The 27521-nt window shown below is 33.3% G+C and overlaps 1 protein-coding gene across 1 annotated transcript in view; it reads right to left on the reverse strand.

Moving 5' to 3' along the window:
- The window catches only part of LOC116345766 (lachesin), a 63993-nt gene extending 58408 nt beyond the window's left edge, over positions 1-5585 (reverse strand). The window contains exon 1 of the mRNA XM_031775436.1: positions 4879-5585. The gene's annotated coding sequence lies outside the window, so the exon portion shown is untranslated. The remainder of the gene's footprint in view (positions 1-4878) is intronic.
- Between the last annotated feature and the right edge of the window lie 21936 nt (positions 5586-27521).

Raw genomic sequence — 27521 nt, forward strand, 5'->3', positions numbered from 1 at the left:
TGATAAAAACTTCATCTCTGCCATTCAAAAACGAGTTTACATTGCAATTTTGATTGAGAAAACTGTTTCGAAATGATCGACAAAATATATTTGATTTATTTATTTTTTGTTTAATAATAATGTTTAACAGACATTATATTAAGATATTTTCAGCCAGCTGAATCAGCTCAAGGAGTTCACGTCAGGCGCTGAAATTAAGTGAAAATATTAGAAGTGTTTTTATAACCACAACAATCACTTCTATTGTTTTCACTATATTTTAGCACCTGACGTTAACTATCGGAACTGATTCAGCTGGCTGAAAATATCTAAATATATCTGATGTTTAGCAACTACAGTCAGTAATCGCAAATAAGTAAATTTGAATTCATTCAATTTTTAAATTGTTTAATGTTTGTGACGATTAAGATGAAATTATCGAATAAAAAGCGAAAAAAATTCAGCAGTGATGATGGCGACAGCAGTGGCTGTATAAACTAAAAGTTAACTGGTCATATTGAAACGTGACTTGTCACTGGGAAAATAACCGCCTATTATATTCGCAGGCATTTTTATCCACAAACTTATTCGTTATGCAACGTTGCATTGCAAATTCAACGGAACAAAATAAACAAACAAACAAACGAACACAAACGTAAACAGAGAATTTTTAGCAGTTTATCAAGTATTGCACATGCAAAATGCTTGAAAATATATGCATAAATGCAACAGCAACTGCAACTGATGACAACAACAACGTCGACGACAGCATATAATATTTCTTCTTATGGCGTCAAACATTTGATCCATTTGTATGAGGTGAACACTTTTCGAATGGATTTAAATTCACATTTATCGCCGCGGAATCGAATTAAAGAAGAAGTCAAATATAATTAAGAAGAATTGGAATACGAAAAGAAGCATTACGGAAATGGTGTTCTTTACAAACGAGTTAAGGATTATTGACGCACTTGAAATTTCATCATATTTCCATATAAAATGAGTTGTACAAAAAAAAAAAAAATTAAATGAGCTGGCCGAACATCGTTTCGTTTTATGCGATATTCCATTTTAAGGTTTTTTCCGTAGTGGTTGCCGATTTGCCATTGTACTAGTTCTATGTAAGCAAACCAAAACCAAAACTCATCACATTTCTATCCATTCTTCTATAATCAAGAAACTTAAGCCACTCTCAACACCGTATAACAAAACATTTTCATCGAAAATTCACATCAAAAAGTCTAATTTGTTGATTCTGTGTTAACATTTGGTTTTATTTGTTTAATGTTTCCATTTCTTTGGACAACAAAACCAATGAAAAGCTCTCGTTCGCTTTCTATCAAACGTACAAACACACTTATAACAATTGTTGTTGCTGCTAGACAGCATACACCATTCAAACATGCTCGGCGATAAGGTCCGGCCTTAATTGCTTTTGAAATTTCAGGCATTTTGAATTTGACTCGTTTCAATCCAATTGAAAGCAGTTGGTCAACAAAATCACTGAAGCTATTTCTCTCTTTGTGTACATGTATATGTGCTGTATTTTTCAGTTTAATACATTCTCTTAGCCACTTTGAGCTTTTTTTTTACATTTTCAACGCTCGTGCATACAAAACCCGGTTAAAAAGTAATATAAGAATACGGCAAATCGACATCAAAATTATGTGTAACGAATGCTAAATCGTATTCTCGGGTCAAAGTGTATGGCTACAAATATGAAATGTGTTGATGATAAAGAAATCGACCGTGTTTTATGTGTGTGTGTCGATGCAGGATGCGTGCATTCATTTCAAATTCCAATTTGCAATATTTGTTATTCATACTTGGTCTTGTTTGTGCATACTATTGAATTGGCTCATATAATTGAATGGAACAATGTTATTCAATTAGTTTTAATCGTATTATAATGAACGAATGCAGCAGGATATACTGCACTATTTAACATTTCATGTTGAACAATATTCACTTCATTTTTATTGATCGAAATCTATGAATTATTCTCGACGTTTTACAACAATATGCGCACAATATGGACGAATGGTCCGGGTTATCTGTATATTTTTGATTTTCACAGTATTACTGTGCATAATCAAAGATAAAAGTCGTTTAATCGGATTTAATTCCAACCGAAAACGCCGAATGTTTTAATGAAATCTAATCACGTTGATCCAAATTGTCAACGCAAAGAACAAATGTGAAAATAGTTACATCTGCCGTGTTTGCTGAAACAGTGCATGTATATTTTGTCGTCAAATCATGATTATAAACACGAATATAAACCAAAAGTTCTTTTGAATTACGTATTGCCTAATACATTTATGTGTGTTGATTATATTTAGAATTTATTGATATTCTTTGCATTTTCCACCTTTTTTTTCTCATTGAAATAATTTATTTACTATTTATTATGTTATAATTAACCAAACAACAAAACTCAATAAAATTTGCCAAATTTACGAACATTCTCAAAATATGGGAAAATCAAAAAGATTCCATAAATTTATTTATATAGCAAATTTTATCGATCAAAAATAGAACATTACAACACATGCACAATGTTGGGTTTTTCATGCTCTTTTGCAAGCTACGATAAAATGCAAAATAATGTTTTTAACATTTTTGATCGCTAATCTTATACATTGTTTCTACTATGCTATTTTAAAATGTGAGCTTTTGTGTGCAAATATTTATGCTCGATTTGTGAATGCAATTTTATCGTGATTTGCATTCATTTCCGTCGATTTATTTTGTCCATTAGCTGTGACCCGAGGAATTAAAACGGGAGCATTGGAGAATTGTCAATCGATTGGTCAAGTGAGACAGCAAATGACAGAGATATGGACGGAGAGGAAAAAAAAACAATTTTTTTGGTTTAACATGAAATGTGTTTTTTGACAAAAGCTTCGCCATATTTTTACGTCGAACAATACATACATTACTCGAGCACTTTTTTTTATCAATTTTCGTTCCTTCAATAGGATAACGGTGGCGTTAACGACAGCGACAAAAAAAACCCACATCAATTCAGACAACTGTTCAAATTCATCCTATTAATGTAATGAGACATCACTAAGAATGTTAATTTCGGAGATTTTTCGCAACGACATGAAAAAAAAATCAATTCACTTATGTACGATTATTAATGAGCTGTAATTAGATTTTCCAATCTGAAGAGCATTATTCATCTGGTGCCCATCTAGTCATCAAACATACTATAACTCGACATAATGAATAGAGATATCTTTGGGTTGGAGTGAAGCGAAGGAGAAAAAAATTGAATTGAGAACGCTTTTGTCAATGAAAATTGAGTTAAAATGTACGTGAAATCAAGCAGAAAATGTGCACGCAATAGAAAAAGTAAGAGCAAAAAAGTGAAGATAGAGCTATGTCGGATTGCTATATGTAATGCTGTCGGCTATAGCTTCAATAAGTACCTAATTTTCTATGCGATTTTATTCCTCTATCACTCGATCGGTTTTCTTTTCTTCTTTTTCTTCATCTCTCTCGCTTGCTGTGCACTCTTTTGTATCGGCATGTGATTAATATTAAATTTATTCGAACTACTCACAATTTCATGAAGTGCATGCAATTTAATTGAATGCCCAATTCTTACAAATTAATCCAATAATTTGCTATTGGAGCTTATGACACTAGATATTATGAGTGGTTGGCAAACGATCTATTTCTCTATGCATGTACAAATCCATTTTTTTTGTGATTGTGGTTGATGGCAAATAATGAAAAGAGCCAAAAATAAATAAACAAAAATGGTCGATTATCTCTAGCCCATAAGTCGGATCCATTTAAAATCCCAAACAAACATAAACACACACCCAACAGTCTACCATTTAACGAGAGAAGATACAAGCATGATGCATTTGAGTCATCTCGATTTTATAGCGCCGACAAAAAAATATAAATTCAATCCCGTATATTGATAGATAGCCGCAATAATAATATTTATTGATATTTGAATCTATTTTATTTTCGTTTGTTATGAATTGTTTTCAAAATGGGATATAAATCAATAAATCAGTTTTACGATAACGTGCCATTGAATGCTCGAAATGTAATTCGAAAATTGCGATCGAATCTATCTATATATAGGTGTGTGTGTGTATTGTATTTATATATATTTTGGTCGATGTCAATGTGCGCCTATGTCGGTGCATGTGTGCTGCCTTTAATTTTATCGAATTTTATAAAAGAGAATGCATTTCATGATATCAATCAAAATTGTATTTAATGCAATGCCATCGAACGTATTTTCAATGGTTGAACGCCTGTGAAAAATACAAAAATAAAATGCAATCCGTTACGAGAATGACACTGAATGCTCGGGATGTAATCAACGAACAGGGATGTCAAAGTGAACGAAGGAACAAGCGGCATGCAGGCGTTACACATACACATATACCAAATCAATGTAAACCATTTTAATACTTTAATCGTTTATCGTTACACATTCCAAGTTGCACGTTTTCACAATCGCAAAATGATTATACATATCTGTATATAAGTGAATGATATCTACAACAATGAAATAATGCATGCACGGTACACACCATGGAATAGTTTGCGAACACACATCAATCAGAAAGGACGATGTATAATAACAAAGAAAAATGAAGAAAAAAATATCAACGATGATTCAAATTGCAGATTCCACATGAAACACTGTATTGCACATACAGTACGCTATTCAATTTTAGATCATATATATTCTGCACTAATCTAACGCACCATTCAATTACACCATAACAAATGCTATATTTTAGCCATGTCTTCTGTCCATTTGTTTTATTTTTGTCTCGTTTTTTTTTCTTGTTAAATTCCGTTACAGACAAAATATTCATAAATTATGTTTTGGTTGAGAGTTACTGTTGTTTTTTTTACCTCTTTCTCTCTCCATATATGTCTATCCCCAATTTTGCTGGAATATCGAATTGCATGCGTTGAAGCCAAGAATTGATATTTCTCACTGATCACAATATAACATTTGAACCCTTTTTGTGTATATTGAAGCGGGCGAAGAGATGGAATTTTAAAAATTTATCTCATTTTAGTGATCCTTCACAGCCAGATGGGGTTCGTTAAAAACACACACACACACATACAAACGCAAACTGTAGCACACAATATTTTTGTTGAGTCAAACTGAATTTAAAACCCTTTTTATGTTCTGTTCGTTTTTTTTTGGTTCGTTTGCGTATCGTTTCGCGATCAAATGTACTTCAAATCGATTATTTAACATTTATAAGTTCTTCAATGTGAGATTAGAAATGAATGCAGTACCATTCCGAAAAATCTCAATCTCAACGAATTTCGATTACTTTTTTCCGTTTTATCCGCAACTGGTTTCCAATCATGAGAAAAAACTGTGAATTTCTTTATTACATTTTTTTAATTCATTTTTTTTATGTGCACACTAATGAAAAACAATCCCATTCACTGAAAACTGAATTTGATTGATGTGAAATCCATTGGAAAACATGACCAACATCAAAATCGAATTCGTAACGTTCGAAAAATTCAAAAATAAACGATAAACTGTACGGTGTGCTTAAACACGAAAGAATCGAACGATAACAGTCAGACAATGAAGAAGAAAACGCGTCCGTTATCGGCACCAGTTGTTTAATAACTGAAATGTCTGGCGGCACACAACATCGAACGCGACATCAGAGAACGAAACGAATCGAAATCGCTGTGTATATATTTTGGTCTGAATTACTACCATCCATGGAAGCGGCGTAGCGACGCTTTTAATAATGGCATTACAACAACAACGACATCACAAATATACCACGAATAATCTTTATGAATCGCTCTCGGTCTGGATTGTTTCATCTCCGTTTCTACGTTGTAGTGTAAAAATTGCACTTTCTACACTCAGTGTTTGGTTTGTAAGTGCTGTTGTCGCTGTTGTTGCTTTTTCGCTCAATTTGAATGTGCAACTGCGCACGCACCCTCCACATTTCTATTTCGAAAGGTACGAAGATGTTGATATCGTAAGCACAAATGAATATGGAGTGAAGTGAATCTTTGAACATTTTTTCTCCTACATTTTCTCTCATTCAATTGAAATGGTAACGCTGCTGTTGATACGTTGATTCTGATTAAGCGAAAAGATGCTGTTATATTGGGGCTGAACGCACTGGAACTCACTGGAACGCAAGTGAATCCTGCAGGAGAATAATCATAAATGAACGTTATTTCTGCCGGCAAATATCCCATCTTCAATTCAATGGAAATGTACAATACAAAATGCACTATTCATTTTCAGTTATTGGAAGTGGTTTTTTGGACATCATTTGAAATATTGTTTTTAAATTCTTCGAGAGGACCAAATTCTTCACTTTTAAAACTATTAATCAAGATAATGTCGAGAAAATACGATCCAGTTAAAAGTCATAACCCATTGAAAATGCGAATTCAAATGAAACTTCTATTTTGTTGCATTTTGCATGCACTTTTCTGTCAAAATATTCAACTGAAGAATAAATACAATCAATTCAAGTTGAAAAATGACATATCATTCTAAATTATGAAGATCGAAAATGTGCATCGCAGCACAAACACTGCTGACACTATTATTTTGAGACTATGTCTCTATCATCTATGTCTGTCGCAATTTTTCGGATAAAAATAACAACATCCCAGCAGCAGCATCAACAACATGAGTTAAGTAGTGTGCTTGGATGGATTTGGTTTACGCAATTTGGTGGATAATGCTAGTGAAACGAGATAAAACACTCTGAATGTCTATTATGATTGAATGAGGCGCGATATCACTTATTATTGATAACAATATTGAATGGGACAAACACGCAAACTAGTCCATTTCATCGGCGGCCGATGTAATACGGCTATATGATAATGGGATTAATGTTAATCGAATTCATTTTGTACACAGACTCACACATTGTATGTTGTGGTGATGCCACTGTGATTTCACCACAGTGATGCTGTCAAATTTGAAAACAAAATCATGCACCCTTTTTTCACTCTATCGATATTGAACATCAATGAAAATATCACACTTATACCGATATCTTTTTCGAGATCATTTTTTTCCCTCACAAACTACTTCATTTATTGGCATTTTTTTTATGTCTATTTTTTGTCCGAAGGCACACTCTAAATCACGCTTGTTTTCATCGTGTAATCGTCGAAACCTTTGTAAGAGTTGAATGAGCGTTGAACCAATATTGCAATGTTTTGTACGCGCTGTGTTTGTTTACACACACATATATATTCAGAATTTCACACACTAGGGGGTGGACATGTGAATTTTGATTTCTCAAAAATCATAAAATTCACAATTCTCCGAGAGTCAAGCGCAATAAGGGCACACTATATAAACGCCATCTATTAATAACCGACTAACTACAATGTAAATCAAACGTATCTGTTTCCCCTCTTTATTTACTCCCTTCTCCTCTCGCTATACTTTTACATTGTAGTTAGTCTGTTTTACAAAGATGTCGTTTCTGTGTAAGATGTGTGACGTCACAATGTATTTATATGGATAGCGCTCGACTCTCGCAATTCTCTGATCGATTTCAAATGTGATTATTTTCAAAATTGGACACAACTGTCTATGATGTCTTAAAGCCAGACAATATATTTGGATTTTGTTATCTGGATATTTCAGCTCATCTGGATAACGTTAGGTGATGATACGAAATGAAAACAATAGAAGTGATTGTTATAGTTATGGTAGTATTTTTATACCTATACAATACAACAATCACTTTTATTGTTTTCACTCCATATCATCGCTTAACATTATCCAGATGAGCTGAAATATACAGATGACAAAATCCAAATATATTGTCTGCTTAAAGCATAATCGTGACAAATTGTTAATGTATTGAATATTTTGACTCAAATGAAAATCTTATCAAATTACAAATACTGTTTTACAGACATTTATAAAAAATATTTTAAATTTAATGAAATATGAATGAGGTTGAAAATGTCGAAGATATGCATTTGCAGAAATCGAAGAAATCACAAAATTAAATTTGAACTCAAAAGTGTCTACCCCCAAGTCCACACATCGCTTTTGTTGTGACGATATTGCAAAGAGGATTTTTACTTGGATGTAAACCTCCTAATCAAGTCACCATTTTATCATTGTAGTTGGTGATTTTTTTCACTCTATGTGACTCCATACATTGTTTTTGCTAAATCTCTTAAATAAATGCAACGAGTGCTAAAATGAGGTGAAATATTTATGTGTTTATGGTAACTTTATTCACAATTTTCTTTTCTCTTCCAATTTTATGTTTGTACGCCTCACACAATTGATACACCAATATAGCACCTTCAACAAACAATCACACAAACACACACATATTCGCACAAACACAAGCAAAATGTGCATGAGATGTGTTCACCGGTTCGGTTTAACCACGATGTTTTTATCGTTAGCATCACTTTATAAAATGGTTTTGAATTCACAGTTTTCCCATATATTCGCATTGACATATCAATGATTTCAACCAGAAGAACTTCCATTCATTGTACTTCACAAGCGATCGGATGTGAACAAGAGACAGGGAGTAGCTGTTTATAGGATTTTTTGTTGTTGTTGTTGTTGTTGTTGTTGACAGTGTCAGTGGAGACGAGCGGGTGATGGCGGTAGCGATAAGATTTGTGTGGCTTTGTATGTTTTGAATTCATTGAGCACAACGAATGATGAAAAGATGTGCAAATGCTTGACATAAGAATTATTGCGACTGCTAAATGAAAAGGTATGTGACACTATCTTTGGTTTTGAACGATGAGTTTTAGTGTTTGTTAACAGGATCACAATGCTTTGTGCACGGTTTTTGTTGTTTTTTCTCTCATCTTCACTCCATTGCGGTGCTATTTGCTGTTCTTTGTGTGTTGTTATTATGAATTTATATGTGTTTCGTTCCTGTCATCATTTGTTCGTACATCTGTTGATTTGGGTGAAGGGTTTTCACATCGTTCTTCTTTATTTTCATTGTATGTGATCCTTGATGAGTATTTGATCTCGTTTTCATTACTTGAATTTTTGCTCTTTGTACATTTTGCCTTTGTAGTCAAAATCTCTTCTGTCTCTCACGGTCGTCTTGCGTACTTCAATCATTTCGATTAAATACTTAAAAACACAGTACACACCCCATATTCATAATCCGTTAATAAAGTGCATGAGCTCAAGTCATGTTTATTGATTTGAAATCACTTTGTCTACTATTGACGGGCGGAATGAAATATAGATAAAACATATCAGCTGAAGAGCACTTTATTTATATAAAATTAAATATGCCACTTGTTCTCAACGATGAAAATTATAACAATCGAATGCGAATGAGTTCGGTAGATTTTTGCACTGAATATACAATGTTATTTAGGTATTCTTTTATCTAAACCAATTAAATGTTTGTTAAAATGAAATTCTAACTGAATGAGGGCAATAAATAAATTGAATTCAATTGGTAGTATGCATAAATTGGGAACGTATATTTTGCTGGCCAAAAAATTTCATTTTCATTAGTTTGCTCCATTTGCGTACAAGAAACGGAACAAAAAGTTTTACCAAAGTGCGTACTACAGACCCAAAATATATTTTTATTCCATAGACATACTATTAAATGGTCAAATTGATGTAAAAACGAAACAAAATGCCAAAATGATGATAAGGTTTTACACTTAAACACACATACACACATACCAAAACGTCGTATGCGAGATGGTTTTTATTTTTCAACGATTGTGACTATGTCATGTTCAGGTTACAGGACATGCACACATGAAAATCGAAAGGGAATACAAACGTTGAATGTAATACCCATTGGATATCACGTATGGCCCATACACACCCAGTGATGGGTGCATATGTGCTTCAAAAGTGTTATCAAAGAGGATTCGATATGCTTTACAATAAACTAATTGAAGAGGATTTTATGTTGAATCGATAAATAAAAGCGTTAAATCACTCACGTATTTTTTTTTTTGGTGTTCGTTCTCCCATTTTTCTTGTTTACACCTGACTGAACGTGTGTGTTTGTGTGTGTGTTCCCTTTTCGATATATGTACCATAGAAAGTGTCTAATAACGACTGTGTAAAGTTCAAAGCTAAAAAGTTAAAAGCAATAGGTTCAGTTCATCCAAATGTGAATCAGTTATAATCTCTGATCGTTTTTCCGCACATTGTTTCACTGTTCATCGTTTTTCCGCTTCCATACGTCACATATTACCGTTTCGTTTCGATTTGCCATAGTTCTCGTAGATGTGTCCATGTTTGTTCAGTTTTCGTTAGTATAATGGACGAAATCGACTAAATATCGAGTTTTTGAGCAACCAAAGCACATAATATTTTTTTAGCAGTTACATCGAGAACAGCAAAGCCACATATAAAATGTATTTTGAAGCGTCGTCGTACAAACGATGTACGCCCAAAAACTATGAGAGTGATCTCCCAGAGCGATACGGATTCATATAATGTAGTGCCATCATTTATGTAAAATCGATTCATCCATACATAGCAAATACACATGAGAGATTTTACTTTAACCGTCAACAATAAATAACTACATTTGACTGGATACGTTGTGATAGCTGCCAAATATATTTATTGCATCGAATATGCATTTTAAAGGAAAATCAAGCCGAACGTAACACACACTGCTCACTGCCATGTTTTGAAACATGCAGCAGCGGTCGGCGAAGCAGTAAGTGTAACATCACAAGCAACAACAAGACGAGAGAATAAAAAAAACGCAAACAAATTATAGGGCGTGATTAGAAAACAAAAGGTAATGTGATTTTGCACAGATTCTCACATAAAAATGACCAACAATTTGGAACTGGTCGTATTTGGCCTGAATTTGCAAAATACTTTTTTTTTTGTTTGTACGCTCGTCCATTGGAAACGGTAACTGTGTGCACAATAATCCATGTTCACTTGATGATGGTAAGTGAACTTTTATTCGATGAAAAGAAAGTTTTTTGTGTTTTTCTGTTGAAATTTACAGCATCCAGCAAAACTTAACAAAAAGAATCGAAAATAATCGTTAAACATCTAAAGTTGTTTGACGCCTCAATTCAATCCATTCAGATGGACTATGCAATTTGAAAATAAAAAGTGAGTGAGAGTGAGGCCAACGAAAGAGAACGAAAAAAAAATTCTTAAATGGAATTGAAAGAAAGTCGTTTTTGTATTGTACTTGAAACTTCAAGTTTAAGTTATTCTGTAATACTCTATTACATCCTCTCGGACTATCGTTTTCTATACTTGACTTGAGTAAATGGAAAACTTTCATCATCAACGCACTGTTTTGCTGCTTCATCGTTATCGATCGGGCTCCAAACTCAAATCAATTTTCGTTATTGGCTTTCATTGTTAATGCTTTTCACGAACGATCAAAGAATCGCAAGCTCATTCACACATGAACGTTATAAAAAGCATCAATAACATCGAACACCAGTATTAAATCAAATATACTCTTTCTCTCTCTATTTCGGGGAGCCGTAACAACGGCAGCAACACCAACATCACCGACCGCATAAATAATTCTAGCGGCCGATATATACGATAGACGAGCGCCTCTATAAGAATAAAAAATAAAATAAAAACACCACAATGAACACACATACACAATGTGACTACCAGCTTCTTCTGTCTATCTTTGTATCTCTTTTTTCTCTTTCTATTTCATTTGTCGATTTGGAATTGAGAAGTAAAACTTTGTAAGTTTCCATGTAACATAATACAATTACAAGGTATACAACAACCACCAAAGTGAGTTATATGATTTCCTATCGCTGAAGATGAACGGTTCCAGCTGATACAATGTGCACTTCAAGAAGAGAGATAGAGAGCATGAGAACGAGAGCAGTTTCTTAATAAATAAGTAATAATGCAATTCGAATTAAATACCAAAATTCGTTTAGTTTGTAATTTGTACCAATAATGTTGTTCCCATATGTTTGACTTATATCAACTAACTTAAGTTTCGAATCGAATGCCAACAATTCAATACACATTCAGCGAAAATCAATATATCCCCAACTATAAATTGAAGAATAAAAAACAATTTCGGTTTTGAATTACAACTTTATATATCTCCCGCAATGAAATTATTGAAAACATACGTAAAATTCCTAATCACTTAATAATGTATTATCATGTATTCGAAACTTAACTAATTTCATTTGAATGATTGCAAAAAAAAAATGATAACACAAATCACAGCCATTTATTTTATTTCACAATGAAATGAACGAGAAAAATGCTTGTGATTGCACTTAAAATAAAAGACCAATTTCACGAGCTTTCTTTTTGATCACAACATTTTTCTTGAATTTACAAGCAAACACATCCATGCACATAAGTATCTAGGTGGCGGATATTTTTTCTTTTTGCATTTTCAAATGTTCGATGTTCAATACATTGTTTATATGTGCAATGTTTGCTTGTCACCGTGTCGGTGAGCATAAAGATAATATATTTTTATGTTGGTTACCACCATTTGGTCTATAACACGACAACATATGATGATCGAAATTTTTGAAAAAAAAAGCAAATAGAACAAAACAACGGCTATGCGATACTTTACATTTCGAAAAGGGTAAATAGTTATGCTATGTGCAGCTTGATGAGATTGTATAAGTACAAAAGCTCAACCAGCCATTTGTGAACATAAAAATGGTTGTTGTTTCGTCGCTTCTATGTTTTAAAAGTTTATTCTGCCTCCCTTCATATGGGAACAAAATGTACATGCGATTCGTTTGCATTTTTTTCGTGTATGTGTACCTGTTTCGATTTTTGTCTTTTCTTTACAGGTGCTTTTCCTCTCACATGTAACCCATCTACGCTAAAATTGTTATTCGAGCATTTTGAGCACATCTTTTGCCGATCTTTATTCATGTATAGCTGTGCTGCCCTGTAATCCACGCAAATCTATATTCCTTTTTCATAAATATATTTATTTACTTTTTTTTGCTCGTATTTTTGTGTGCTTTTCGTTTGCTAAGTTGGCATAAATATACTGGTTTTTTATAGTAGCGAGAGAGAGAGAGAGAGAGAGAGAGAGAGAGAGTCAGAATGAAAGAAAGAAGAACAAAACAAAACAATAAAAGCAGGTAAGCATCATTTGAGCAACCCAGTCCAATAGAGAAAATTTTTCTTCTAGTGATGTTAAAATTGGTATCATTCAAACTGCTGTCGCAGGTTCTTTTTTTTGTATTTTTATATTTCGTTTTGACTGTACGTATTTTCTTTTCGTAAGCGATTCGTCTATGGCGTTTGTGGATTCATCTCTCCTTTTTTTCTTCCTCCCGCTGTCATACTGTTGTTCAGGTTTCGGTTGTGATATAGTACAATTGAGCACACTGTTGTGTTTTCAACGAAATGTAATCCATTATAAAAGCTTCTGTTTTCTGTCGATCCAAAATTCGTATATATTTATCTTTTGAAATCTCGTATGTGTATGTTTTGTATTTTTTTTTGTTCATTATTTTTCTCTCTCTTATGCCAATGACTCTCACTCGTTCGTTCTTTTACACTATCTTTGCATTCGCATTCGGTGAAAACCGCGAATAAGATATACAGCGCGCTGTTTACCACTGCCAATCGATTTCGTGTCATCGTCAACATTGTGAAACGCATGGCAAACAAACTCAATTTTCCTCGTCTTTACCGACTGAAATATAAACGAAAACCATTTACATAAAACATGAAGCTATAAGATCCACTCTTTTTTTAACGAATTTTATCCTTTTGGGATTGAATGCCTATACTGTGTACATCACTTCGGCGAAGACGACGACAATGTCTTACATGTGAGAGGAATCGTGGTAATACTTGTTTTCTGCATACGAATTACAAACAATATATGTGACGAACGCGACCGTGCATGTGTATATGAATAGAAAAGTGTTAGGTTTACTATCACACATGGCATAAGCGTACGGACAATCGAAAATGAAGAAACGCCCCAAAAAAAAAGTTGAAAGACCGCTTTACAGAAAACCTCTATAGCTGCAATTTTAAAGGGCAAATCATGACAATTGTTCAACTAGTATAAAGAGAATGAAAACGAGAAATAGAGAATAAGAGATAGAAGCACCACTCACCTATGTCAAATCAAACACGCAACAACAATATCAAAGAATGAAAATGCGATTGAATTGAACGAATTTGTACGCAATAGAAATAAGTAGAATGGAAAAGCAAACAAAAAAAAAACATTCACACAGAAGTGGTGATAGACTTCACGAGCCATCCACTTTTCTCTTTATGTTTGGTTCTTGTGGTATATTTGTACCTAGATAAACGATTGAAGCGAACAGTAAGCTAAGTGATCCACATAAGGAACAGAAAAATCAAATAAATCCATATGCTCACACATTTCAAATCCTTCAATAAGCACTATCAAATGAATGTGAAACGACAATTTAACTCAATATAGACAATCTTCACCGCATTCTCTCTTTCTGTGCAGCGATGTGATGTTTGTATATATTTTTTTTTTTTTGTTATTTTCTTTGTATTTTTTATACTATTTGATTCGTTCGCTTTCTATTTATCGCACAAACAATAAAATTGCAATAACGCCATTAAATGGATAGAAAATTGAACACTCTGTCACATATAAAATGAGAAAATATTTTCAAATTATGAACGAAAGACAAAAGACAATTCACAGACGAAAATGAAGGGAGAGTGTAGGTATCTTTCCGTATCCCTCAGACAAATAAATCATTATTTGTGTTTCCCCATTGTTATTCGCACAAAAGTTTACCATTCAAAGTGGAAAGTTTGACTTGAACACACCAACAAACAAAGACAAAAGATTATTTGATACAACCAAAATTTAACTCAAAATACAAAAAAATTTACACCTTAGCACCAGATCATTTTTAATCATGATCTAATAAATGGAAATGTATCAGAAATTGTTATGTTTCATAACTTATGAATCTAATTATATAGATTAGTGGTAGCCACCATTTCGAAAATCAAATGAGTGTTCGATTTGCACGTTGTCGAATCAAAATTAAGTTTTGAACCATCATGTATTGTACGTATGAAATCGTCTAAAATAGAAATGGATGTTGTTTCGACAAGTTGAAATCTGCATCGAGAAAAATGGTTGATATTTTAGTCTCTCTCACGTTTTTTTTAACATATTAAGAACAATGAGCAAATGTACAAACCCATGTAGAAATGATGAGTAGCACAATTACAACAAACCAGCACCTAATGATGTTACCGAATATGTGACCAGAAATAATTTCAGAGATAGAGAGTAATACACACTTCATCACATATTGCATGGTGTTCGTTAATTCGATTGAAATAATCGAATCAAAACTCTTCAAAGTAACGGGTCCATTGTATTGTGCATATTTGTATGAATCGGAAATGTGAGAAAAATTGAATAGTTGTTTCAGTTTCACGTATTCAATATTAATTATCGACGTGAGCTTCGAATATAATTGATTCAGTAATGTCCAAATGCCATTGCTATTCACTCGGCAGGCTCAATATGCTCTCACATCAATATTGAATCGCATTAAATATGCCGCACAGTCTTCATTTAATTTACGATTTCTCACTCACATCAGATAATGGTACATCAAGCCATAACATTGAATTGGTGATTAGCGTATTTCCAATATCATTTTCTATTTAATCCTGTATCTTTTTTTAGCTAAGGGATATTGAATTTCTTGGGAAATATGGTCTCGATTTTCATAATATCAATGCAATGATTATATCGTACGCTGATTGAATTTCTACTACGCTGATGAATTAATATACATACAAAACCGAAGCAAAAATAAACAACTAAATATTTGTACGCGTACAATGTAGACGATGATAGGCTGTTAAGTTATTTTTAGTATGGTTTTTCATAAATGTTATAATAATAAACGATAATAAATATACAGTAAGATCTCTTGAAATTGTTTCGATTAGTGATAGGTTTTACTATAGTCTATTTTATTGACGTTTCATATTGATTTTATTTTGTACTCAATAAACAATCAAAGTGACATTACTTGGCTTATACTTGTCAAACATTTTAAAGTTGTTGATAGTTTTCAATGTTTTCGTTTTTATGTGCCATTCTCGCGCTGAAATTGTGATACCAGTATTGAGAGAGCAAGCATCATTCAATTCAATTTAAAGCAATGCCATGTAGCAGAGGAACAACAACATCAATAGTTGTGAAGTGTGTTTTCAAAGTTTTCGATTTGTTTGCTGCATCAGTTTCAGTTGTGTAAATTAATAGTTTTCTTTTCGTTTGTTCTGTATCTCTATTTTTTATTCTTTCGGTCTCTCTGTTGAACATATTCTCACTTATATTCTCAATGATGAATTGATTTTTACTTTTCAAAGCATTCCCGGCGCTTCCAATATTTTTTAATGACCATTTTCAATTCGGAATTCTTCTGCTGCATTCCTTTCTTGTTTCTCTCTATGCAGAAATAAACGAGTGACTTTGAAGCAAAGGGAGATTTTTGTATTTCATCACGAACGAACAAATGGGAAAGCATATGTTGGCCGAAAGTTGTAATTTTTCCGAAAAAAAATCTTCTCTTTGAAAGTTCCACAAACTTCATTACAAATGCAACAGATAAATCCAAGGATTCACATTTGCATGAATATAGCCGTGATATATCTGTATCTGTGGCAACACAACAATGTGATTTGTTGTATATGGCATTTGAAATGAATGCGTAAAGTCCTTACACGCGGTATCGTACGCAAGCGACACCGCATACGGATATATCTATAGCAGTAATGTGCGACCAAAATTTTCCAGGGAAGGAGAGGGGGTTGATTTCAAAATTTTCTTCAAAAATTGAGAAAATTTTCGTTTCGAACGAAAGTCCCTAGCAAATCGGATGAATTTTGAAGTCACAGGGGGAGGGGGTAACCTCCCTCTCCCTCTCCCCTTCGCATATTACTGATCTATAGGTAGATGTTGATAGCATAGATATATCTTCCGCTGCATCTAATCAAATTTCACAGCTTTCGATCGTTTTCGTTCTTTCCACGAACGATACATTTTTTGAAGAAGAGTAAACAAGAAACTGTCATTTAAAAGAAAAGTTTAAGAAGTTATTATATTATTCAATTCTTCATTTTCGTTGAATGTGATTGTTCCGGATGACTAGTCAAATGTCCGCACATGAAAAATTTTGTTTTTCTTGTATGGCTATATTTTCTGTACCAAAGGTGTACTTCACTATACCGCAAACCGTTTGGAAGTGTATATATCAATTCAATATATATATATATATCAATATACCAATATCCGGTGAAATGAATTCTTATTCAAATTCACTGTAGAAAAAGGTTTGTTTTTTTTCTGTTTAATATTTAAGAATTACTTTTATTTAAATTTATTTATGAATTTCTTTGTTTTTTGTGACAAAATGTTGATGCCTGTACTTTCGAATTTACACATTTTTAACTTTTGATATTCAACTATTCAATATGCTGGAATTTGAAAGTAATTTTTCACATGTAACAGACATGCGTCAAAAAAAAAAAACAGACTGAATAAAACCAAAACCAAACCTTGGTATCATACACTAATAAACAAAAGGACCGAGTACGACGTTTCCCCCTTTGCTAAGCGAAATTAATCCGATATACGGCGCTGATGTAAATGTCACTCTATGTCATTCCACAACAATACAGTTTTGGCTTGACAATATATAAGCTCTTCATTCAACATGCATAATTTCATAATAATAATAGTAATACCAATGCGACACCTACCGTAAAAATGCAAAAGAAAACTTAGTTGGTCTCCATTGTAGCATTTTAGTCCGCTATGACAGCATCTTCGTTTTGCTTCTCTGTGATTGGCCAAGTAAAACGAAGATGTTGTCATGGCGGGCCAAAATGCTACAATGGGGACCAACTAAGATTCTTTTTGCATTTTGACGGTAGGTATCGCATTATTATTACTATTTACATTGGATGCTCAACTGACCAGTTAGTTCAATATATTGTCTGAAAGTCAACGAGGCCAAACCAGTATATGTGATCCTTTTGGACATTCAAAAGGCTTTCACACTGTATGTATCCCGGCCTTAAGTTGAAAAAACCAGAGACTGCTATTGAACATAAAAAGTCAAAAAAGTCTCGATAAAATTAGTATATATGTTGAAAAGTAACTATGGTATTTTATACATTGGTTACTTCTGAATATACACATACGCGTTCACAATGCGAATCAGCACATTCAAAAATAAATATTCCGGCTGGATAGACGATAGAGTGTTCCGTTTGAATGCATAAAAGTGGCATTTGTGATAAACGATATTTTAAAGGCATTCATATTACGAGCGGGTCTATATGCAATGAAATAACGTGCAAAACGAAAAAAAAAATGAATCAAATCGACAGTTTGCCATCAATTTATTACGATGGCACCCCATCCGAAATGGTTGAGTGTTGATTTTTGATTGGACAATGTAACGGTGTGGCATTTTGTGTATATGAATGGATCTATCTAAAAAAATGCACAATTTACATGTCACGCAGAAAGAAAGTTACACGCATCTCTTCACTTTTTTTTCTTTTTCGTTCTGAACATTAGATCTATTTCACATCTGTTATTAAATGAAATCACATATATCGTGATGTGCATGTGTTACTCCTTTTGCCGGTATCCAATTCAAACGATACCAATATAAAAAATGCCCTAGAAGTTTCGCTGTGCACACTTTTTGTTTGTAAGGAAACAACATGGATAATAGGGAAAAAATAAGCGAATAAAAATTGTGAACACATATATTTCAACACATAATGGATATTGTATTCGCATCAATGATAGTCTAGTAGTCGTTTAAAACATCCCTCACCGTTTCACTCGTGCATATAGCACATGTATGTGTACATCACTTTTACACATTGCTCAAATCGTCGTCGTATTTAGTTGATAGAATGAGAGCGAAGAAAAAAGTAAGTTGAGGTGTATGTGAGTGAAGAGAGCAAGAAAAAAAAATGAAAGCAACTTATGCGTTTGCCATAATCCTAATTCTAATGTGAATGGATAATACAATAACGGATAATGCCGAATATAAGACTCCCACGGCCGCGCTACATTTAAGAAGAATAATCTTGCCATTTAAAGGCAGTGTTTTATTTCAGGAAACAACATGGGATTTTACTTGATCTCAAAACAACATTTTTTTTTTCAAAGAAACAGCAGAACGAAAAGGAAACATTTATTTATTTTGTTTTTTATTTGAATTTTTTGCGTGTTTTCAGTATCAGCCGGCATTATATATTTGCTCCATTAGTATGTGTGTATGGTTAGTTTGGTAGCGTTCGCAATATTTTAAACGTGATAACAAAACATCAAGGCCATTCTCGTCCAATAGAAAACACTATAAAAATATGCGTATGCCACGCTGATCGACTCCGGTTATTCATGAACACTACACGAAGCACCTACACGCTGTGTACATCCTTTTGTGTAAAATATTCACGTCTTTAAATTTACATTTTATATTACATAAATATGTGTGTTCTGTCCTTTATTCCTATCTTCCAATCATAATATTCTAGCACGATTGCAAAAACACCTTGGAAAACACGTTTGCCGATTTTTACCACCATCGAATCTGAATGTTCACGTGTGTTGTTTGGTGGATGTGAGCAAGCGATTATGTGTTTTTTGTTGTTGTTATTGTGTAACACAACTCTTTATTTCTAGTCGGTATTTCGATGTTCATTTCCTTTCCATAAAGTGGTGAAATGATTGTCACGGCAATCAATATACAATGCAAATGGTAAAAAAAGGGGCAAGCAAACGAAAAAAAAAAAAACATTTGAAAAGAGATGATTTGCAACAACAAGCGTCTATCAAATAGGAAAGCTTATTATTTACCTATTAAAGCTTTGTTTGAAAACCGAATTTTTTGCATTTTGAATATAACACATGAACATAACAAGAATGTTTACGGAGCCAAAAAAAACTTTATTTCATATGAAATGATTTCTATTTTGTAAGTTGTTAATTAAGCAGAAAATAATTTTTGAATATGCTTTTATATGCATATCAAGAAAAACCCAGGTTTCGCCCTAATTCAGAACATTTTCTTGTCAGCACGTGTCAGATTTTTGTGCATATTTTTGAACATTTCCATGTCAATATTTAATACACGAATAAAACAAATACTGAAGAATATAGATAAATAGAGACAGAATGGAGCGTGAGTGAGAGAGGCAGCAGTGCAAAGTAGAGATTCTGTTGTGGTTGACAGGTAAAAGTGCATGTTGTTAGACAGATTTTGAGTTGTTATCGCATATCGTTCATTTCTGAGTTTTGTGCAGGGTGTGATGACTCAATGACTATGAAAGCGGATGCAAACCGAAAATGATTCGTTCAGAGTATTTCGCATTGAAACATGAAAATGCGTTATCAGTGAACATTTATTCATGTTACCAGAAGCAAACCCACACTATATATGTACTTTGCCGTATTTGTAAATGTGTTCTGCCCTAATAGCATTCTTATTTCACTATTTTGGCTTAAACATTTCCCGAATACCTTTGCTTTACTTTCAAATACATTTTGGATCGAGAATTGGGTAGAAGGTTGGAACCAAAAAAAAAAACGAAGCACAATTAACCCCCGCTCTCACAAATAACAGTCGCCGAGTTTGAGTGATTTCAAATGCCATTAGCATTTGGAAAACAATCATCGCATATCTTAGTATGTGTCGCATTTGATTTAAATAGCAGAAAGATCGATCGGATCTTTTCCATTTTATAGACTGATACAGCCGCACTCCTATGTATCGTGAAACCAGCCCGTACTGCATAAATACACACACAATTCAGATAAAATTGCTCACCGCATTCTATGAAATAACATTTCATTTAAAATCAATTGAAAGATTACTCCATTTTGTGCATAGCAAAAGCATTGCATTAGCTATGCAATTCCATTAGAGTTTGCATGAGTGCATTACACTACGCCACTTTATTATGCTTTCTCAACGACATTTGATGTTCGCTCTTGGTACACTTGCCAGCACACATTTATATGATTTTGCATCCATTACTATATCGCCTGATGGGTTGCACGCTGCGCCCAAAATGTCTAATTTATATTTTGAAGAAAAATTAATTACATTTTTGCATTGAACATCGCATTGCTCTTTCTCGCTTTTCCATTTTATTGTAATCTAACTTTTGGGCGCACAACCCAATATATTCACCAAATGCATCATCATCCACATGCATTTCTTCACTTCTTCATCTTAGGTTGCCGCGGTGTATCACCGCATAAAATGAACATCGCCACATACATTTTCATACATAGTACTACTACAACATCTTCTTTTGTATCGTTATCGTCATCACCACACTATTCGATTCGTTGCGTTTTGTCTTAAAGCACTTGGTAGTAATGCTTGATGTATAAACAAGTCGAATATAAAAAAAAAAATATTTCAAACTTCCGCAGAGGGAACTTCTGCAGATAAACTAAGAAATGATAATGAAAATCGTATGATTTAGCGACTTTTACTTAAAAATTCATGAAAACTCATAGAAATGTGGTTGACGAGGTTGATCGAGTATTGCAAATGTAATAAAAATCATACAACCTAAAAACGAATTACAATCAAATTGCCTTCAGATTTCAATACAAACTCTTAAGAAAAACCTAATTTTCGAGGAAAATAATTTTCCTGGACGCATTTTCAAAAAAGAAAAACATTATTATTTTTGCGGATTTGGAAATTTCACAAACAAACCGAAAACGATTTAAAAACTTGATGATACATCCAGCAATATGGAATGCTTGCTGTGGAAATATGATTTGGTATGGTTTTATTCAGCTTGATGCGCAAGGTTGGTGGTTATATTGACAGACAGAAAATGCGAGAATTAGAAAAAGGGAGAGAAATAGGACATTCACTCACTCTCATCCAGAGATTTTGACGGTGTGGATTTTGGGGGGAGAGGGAAATAAAAAAAAGGAATTTTGTTCATTTCGAACAGAAAAAAACATTGATTTTAAATAAACATTACAGTCAGCACTGCATATCCATGTTTATTTTATATATTGCATATTTATATGAAAGACGAAATAAAAATTATCCGTGGATAAACTCATAAATGTTTTCAAAAATTTTACCCAGCGGTAAATTTCGAAAATTTGCTCCAAAGGGAGGGCAGAAACCCAAATATCATCCTCCGTCAAACCCATGCTCTCTTCATCTCTGTCACAGTTTTTTTTGCTCTCCGTTTATATTTGGTATCTATGACATGGCTTGGTTCGTCGTTCGTGTCTATTCAGTAATTGTCATCTGCATGTAATTACATGAAAAATGAAATTTTGGTCTATTTGACGTTGCCTCATGAATCTAACGAAATGTCGAAGCTCCGACAACTTCGCATGTAGTAAGACGGTGCATGTTATATGCATAAATGTGTTCATATATCACTTTAGAAATTGCGTATCGGCAAAATTTACTCAATTTTCTGTGAATTTTCAGCCTATAAATGAAATTAAATTCACATATAAAAGCGATGCGGTTCATTTTGTTATACATTTTCACTGAAAATGTTTATTTTTATGCACATAATTGACAACATTTTGTGATTCAAGTAGCATGCAAAATTGTGGCACAGCCCACTACACATAGATTTTTATTCATTTTGGTTCGTTTGAGAATTACTTCTCGATGAATTTGGGATGCTATACTTACGGCCGCCATAACAAAATACCTATCGACCGAAAGTCTAATTTTTTCAAGGCGTTCAAAAGTCAACAATTTTCTGTAAAGACATTGTGACATTGTTTTATGAAGTATTAAATTGATTTATGCTTACCTGTTTTTTCTTTCATTTTTCTCTCGTCTCATTTAAAATTAAATTTTCTCACTTTAAACAGTTGCTGCGCAGTTTTCTGCCATTGGCTTGTATTTTCGAGTCTCTGAAGCCGACATGTGCACGAAAGCAATTCGGAAGTTCAGGTTATTGACATATATCACTGACACGAGATTATTGAAAGTCAATTATTAAGAAAATATAAAAGCAGAAAATCGTGTAGAAAATTAAAAGCAAAATAAAGTTGAAAAGCTATCGTAACAAATTCAATAAATGTTCTATTTATATGTGCCGAAGTTTGCGTATTTTGTTATGTTTAATGGCGTGTTGATCAAAAATAAAAAGATACCTCGAGTGACCACAAATGAATCATAAGAAGCCTATATAAGTGTGCATGTGTCCATTTCAATCGAATATCAAGGTGTAAAAATGCTTCAATTTTTATTTGATTTTAGCTTTAGTTCTTTGTACTTTGTTTTCCGCATCACTCAATGGATGTATGTGCGTATGGCACATCTCGATGCCACAACCGTATTTACGACCATTTTACTGCATATAAATTTTATTAAACGTATAACGATAAAGAAACGATAAGTATGAAGGAAGCAACACTGGCCGTTGTGAATGGGCCATATTCACTGTATATTGAGTGTGCTTGAGTGCTTTTCCGAAAAAATAATTCAAAAGAAGTTTGCAAAAAGAGAAAGCAGAAGAAAAAAACACGAAACCATCACATGTATTATACATGTTTCAGCTTGTTTGCTATTGTATTCAGCATCTAGTAGTTTCTATTATACTGCCGTGCAATTTGTATTGGTCATTTGGAAATGGATCTTTTTTCGTCGGTAATTTCAGTTTTGTGGCATTGGAGTTTGGTGTTATTTTCTTTAGAACTTTTGACTATCGGTCACCTTAAATGTATGGTCATTGTGTGTTTTATATACATTTGCAGTGTACATGGGGCAAACCATCAAGGTTTTAGACTTCTCTAAGATATACAAATTTTTCAATAAAACTCATAAACTTCAATTTATATTTAACTCTTTTCACAAGTTCTTTGGTTAATATAGCATACCATCCAATTCAGAGAATGTTACATTGGCACATATGTTTTTGCAATAGTCGATTATTTTTAATTATAGCATTTACGTCGTTCAAGTTTCGATCCCTCATTCCACCCACATACACATACAAATGATACATACACCAGAGATTGACTATTGTCCATGTAAGGGACACAGGGTATTATATTGCTTTTCTAGTTTTAGTATTAAGAATGTCTCAGACTGTCCTTTCATGCTACGCATTTCTACCACATCGTATTAAGAAAAAAAAAATACCAGCAACAAAAGGATAGAGAAAAAAAAACACACACACACTTCCTAATTTCATTGAAAATGAATTGGATTTGGTCGTGTGTAAGGCACAAGCACGTTTTGTGTGTTTCTAAAGTTGTACGTACAATTGTTATGTTCGATATTTTTCATTTGGCATTGTTGAAATATATCGTTTCAAAGGACACACAAAACAGTTTAGAAAGTTACGATACACGTCGTCACTGCATTTCAAACGCGTACCAGCAGCCAATTTTCAATACTTCCAGCAGCCAATATTAGCTTCAGTTTTTTGTTCTCTTTAAATTTTCTTTATCTCTGTTTTTCTCAATGATTTTATTTTTATCTGCAGACTGGATGAGATAAATGGCAAAAACTACAGCTAGATTTATAATATGAGTAACCCGTAACAACGATCAAGCAGACAAACAAAATACAAACATGGTATCTATATCAACAAATATTCCAGATCAGTTCAAGTGGGAAAATAAGGAACCGACTCCCTTTTGTTTCTCGACTCTATCACTTATATATATCAATTGCAATAGATAAACCACGTATGGCGCGTGCTGAAGGAATTCGGCTGAGAACAGAGAGAGAGAGAGAGAGAGAAAAAAAAGCACCAACGACATGTGGAGTATGGAGGAAAAAGAAATTCAAGGAACGCACTGTCGTAATCAATTTATTGTCTTTAAAATTACATCCTCAAAAATTGGTCGCGATAGCTTCTTTCATACATTTTATGTACTCGTCTTATCTCCAGAATATATGGATTTTTTGGACAGCGGTTGAAAAATTTTATTGGGCCCAAGACAAAAAAAAATGAAAATACAAAAGTTCCGGTTTCTAAAAAAACAAAGGTAATTTTTTTAGTTGCTATACTTTTACAGAATTCAAATACGAATTTTAAATCACGATCATAAAATCAATTTTTACAGTCGAGAAAATTCTAGTAATTGTAGTTAAAAAAATATTTAAAGAAAATGCTATCACTTACATTACATTACATACAAAAACAATCATGAACGAAAAAAAACATATATATATATATTCCACGAATATTCGTTTATGTTTTATCGAAGTAAACATATTTATCGTGATTCTTCTTAAATTTGTGATTTTGTTTATGTGCTCTGAGCGTATGCGTTTGACATGTTTTTTTTTTTCGATTTTGATTCCGCTCATATGCTGGACATAAAATGTATTTTGAGTAAGTGATAGCGACCACTTTTGGTACTACCCACAGACGCATGCAATATGTACCATGTACAAAATGCAGTGATGCATGTGTAATAAAAAAGAACGAGCCGAGAATGTCACACGTACATCCACATACATTGTGCTTCCAATAATTTGGTGTTTTTGCATTAAAGTTTGATTTATTGTCAAATAAATATTGACAAATGTTACACCATGTCATTGTATGGAATGGGAACGAACGCTTTGCCATGGCTTGGTGACTCAAAATACCGTATTTACATGATAAAAACCATGCATAAATGATAGCAAAGATAATTGGGTGTATGAAGTATAATATTTCGATGTTGCGCCGCATACACATTTTTTTTCGGTAATGCTTGCATTTCTTTCAGCATTTGTTGGACGAAAATCTCCCAGATAGAGCGTGCATGTACAAAATGTACATTTATAATTATTGGTAAAAACAGTTGCACCATACAGCACGCAAATTTTAACGAATATAAAAAAAATTCTCGTTGGTATATACATGCAAATATCATCGGATCAACACACCCGGAATTTGGCAATCAAATGGCTTGTGAACAACGAATTTCCAAGGTCTATGACACCTCGGCAGTGAAGTTTCAGTTTAGAAAAAAATACCAAGCGAAATATGTTCTTTGCGTACATGTAACTTTTGGAAATGTGTACTTGGAGAAATTAAACTGTCGGTGTAACAGCTACATTGATATCAGCGATTATGGATACATATCTGACCATTAGAATAAAAGAAAATATCTATTGCGCCATACACGCCCTTCTGCACTTTTCCAAATAATTGGATGGAAGTTGTCAGTTGTAAGTCTTTATTTGGTCCCTAGGATTGCGAAAAATTTATCATTTTTTGCTAAAAGATTTTGGTCAAAATACACTGAATTCGACGCGGAACTTTTCTATTGCAAATCTGGGGTAATAGCTTTCAGAATTTCTCTGTCCGCCCGTGGTGACTGAATTTGATTTATTTGACTTTGTCCATCGGTTTGTCCGAACTAATTGACCGTGTAACTCATCATAGCGTGATTGTTGTATGATTGTTTCATGTCAGTGATCACCAGACATTATGAAAGTGATTTTTATGGTTATAAAATTACTTACATTGCTCACAGTCTCTTCTATTGTTTTCACTCGATTTCAGCACGTGTCTGGCTGAAAATATCACAATATAATGTCTGATGATCACTCTCGATTGTTTTTGTTTATCTTGTGGATTAATCCAAGATAGTTTATCACCAATCTAGCCCTCGTCAACTCTCTATACCACATGAATTTCAAAACAACCAACACAAGTTAGCGCATTTAATGGATGCAATAACCTTTTTTTGAATTACCTGAAAGTCATGATGCCACTGCAAAGGGCTCATTTGCCTTACAAACAACGATACTGCTTTTGAACTTTTTTTAAAAATATGTTCAACAAATGTCATCCATCACGTAAAACACCGTTTACATTCCGTTTTGCTATCCTTCCGTCTCTATCTTTCGTTTTCATATGATTTTAGTTCATATCTGACATACTATACCGGCTAATGAAGTGCTTAAAGTTTTAGATTTTAATAAATTTTCCTCGAAAAATAGAAGTTCGTTAACATGATAGTTCGTTAACTGTGTGCGCAGACAAATCTAATAAAAAGTGTGTGTAAGTGTGTATTATACACTGTGTGGCGATGGTGGTCATGATTTCTGTTAATAAATTTCGAAACAAGTTCACAAGATCGTTTATATGCATTGAAGCATAATTCTTATAAATCTTCATAAATCTTAACACTAGCTTTATAGAGATTTCGAAGTTTTTGAAGCAAATTCTGTCTCTTTCACTCTATCTATTTCCCTTTCTGTAAAATGTAACGCTTATTTACAAGCACCTTTTGTGAACTTCAACTGGATTCTCTCGACATCCATTATTTTGCTACACGTAAAACTAATTCGAAATCTATAATTTATCGTAACTTTTTGATTCAAAACCACCTGATATACAATATGGATACAGAAAGAGCAGAAGCATATTCTATTCGGTTATAGCTTTTTGCTTAATGTGAAACGTTGTTGATTTCATTAACCATATGATACTACATATGATATATGATTGTTCACTGATTTTATATAGTCGACAA

Source organism: Contarinia nasturtii, unplaced genomic scaffold (genome assembly GCF_009176525.2).
Source record: "Contarinia nasturtii isolate CC-2019 unplaced genomic scaffold, AAFC_CNas_1.1 Cnas_scaffold_1371, whole genome shotgun sequence".
Lineage (NCBI taxonomy): Eukaryota > Metazoa > Arthropoda > Insecta > Diptera > Cecidomyiidae > Contarinia > Contarinia nasturtii.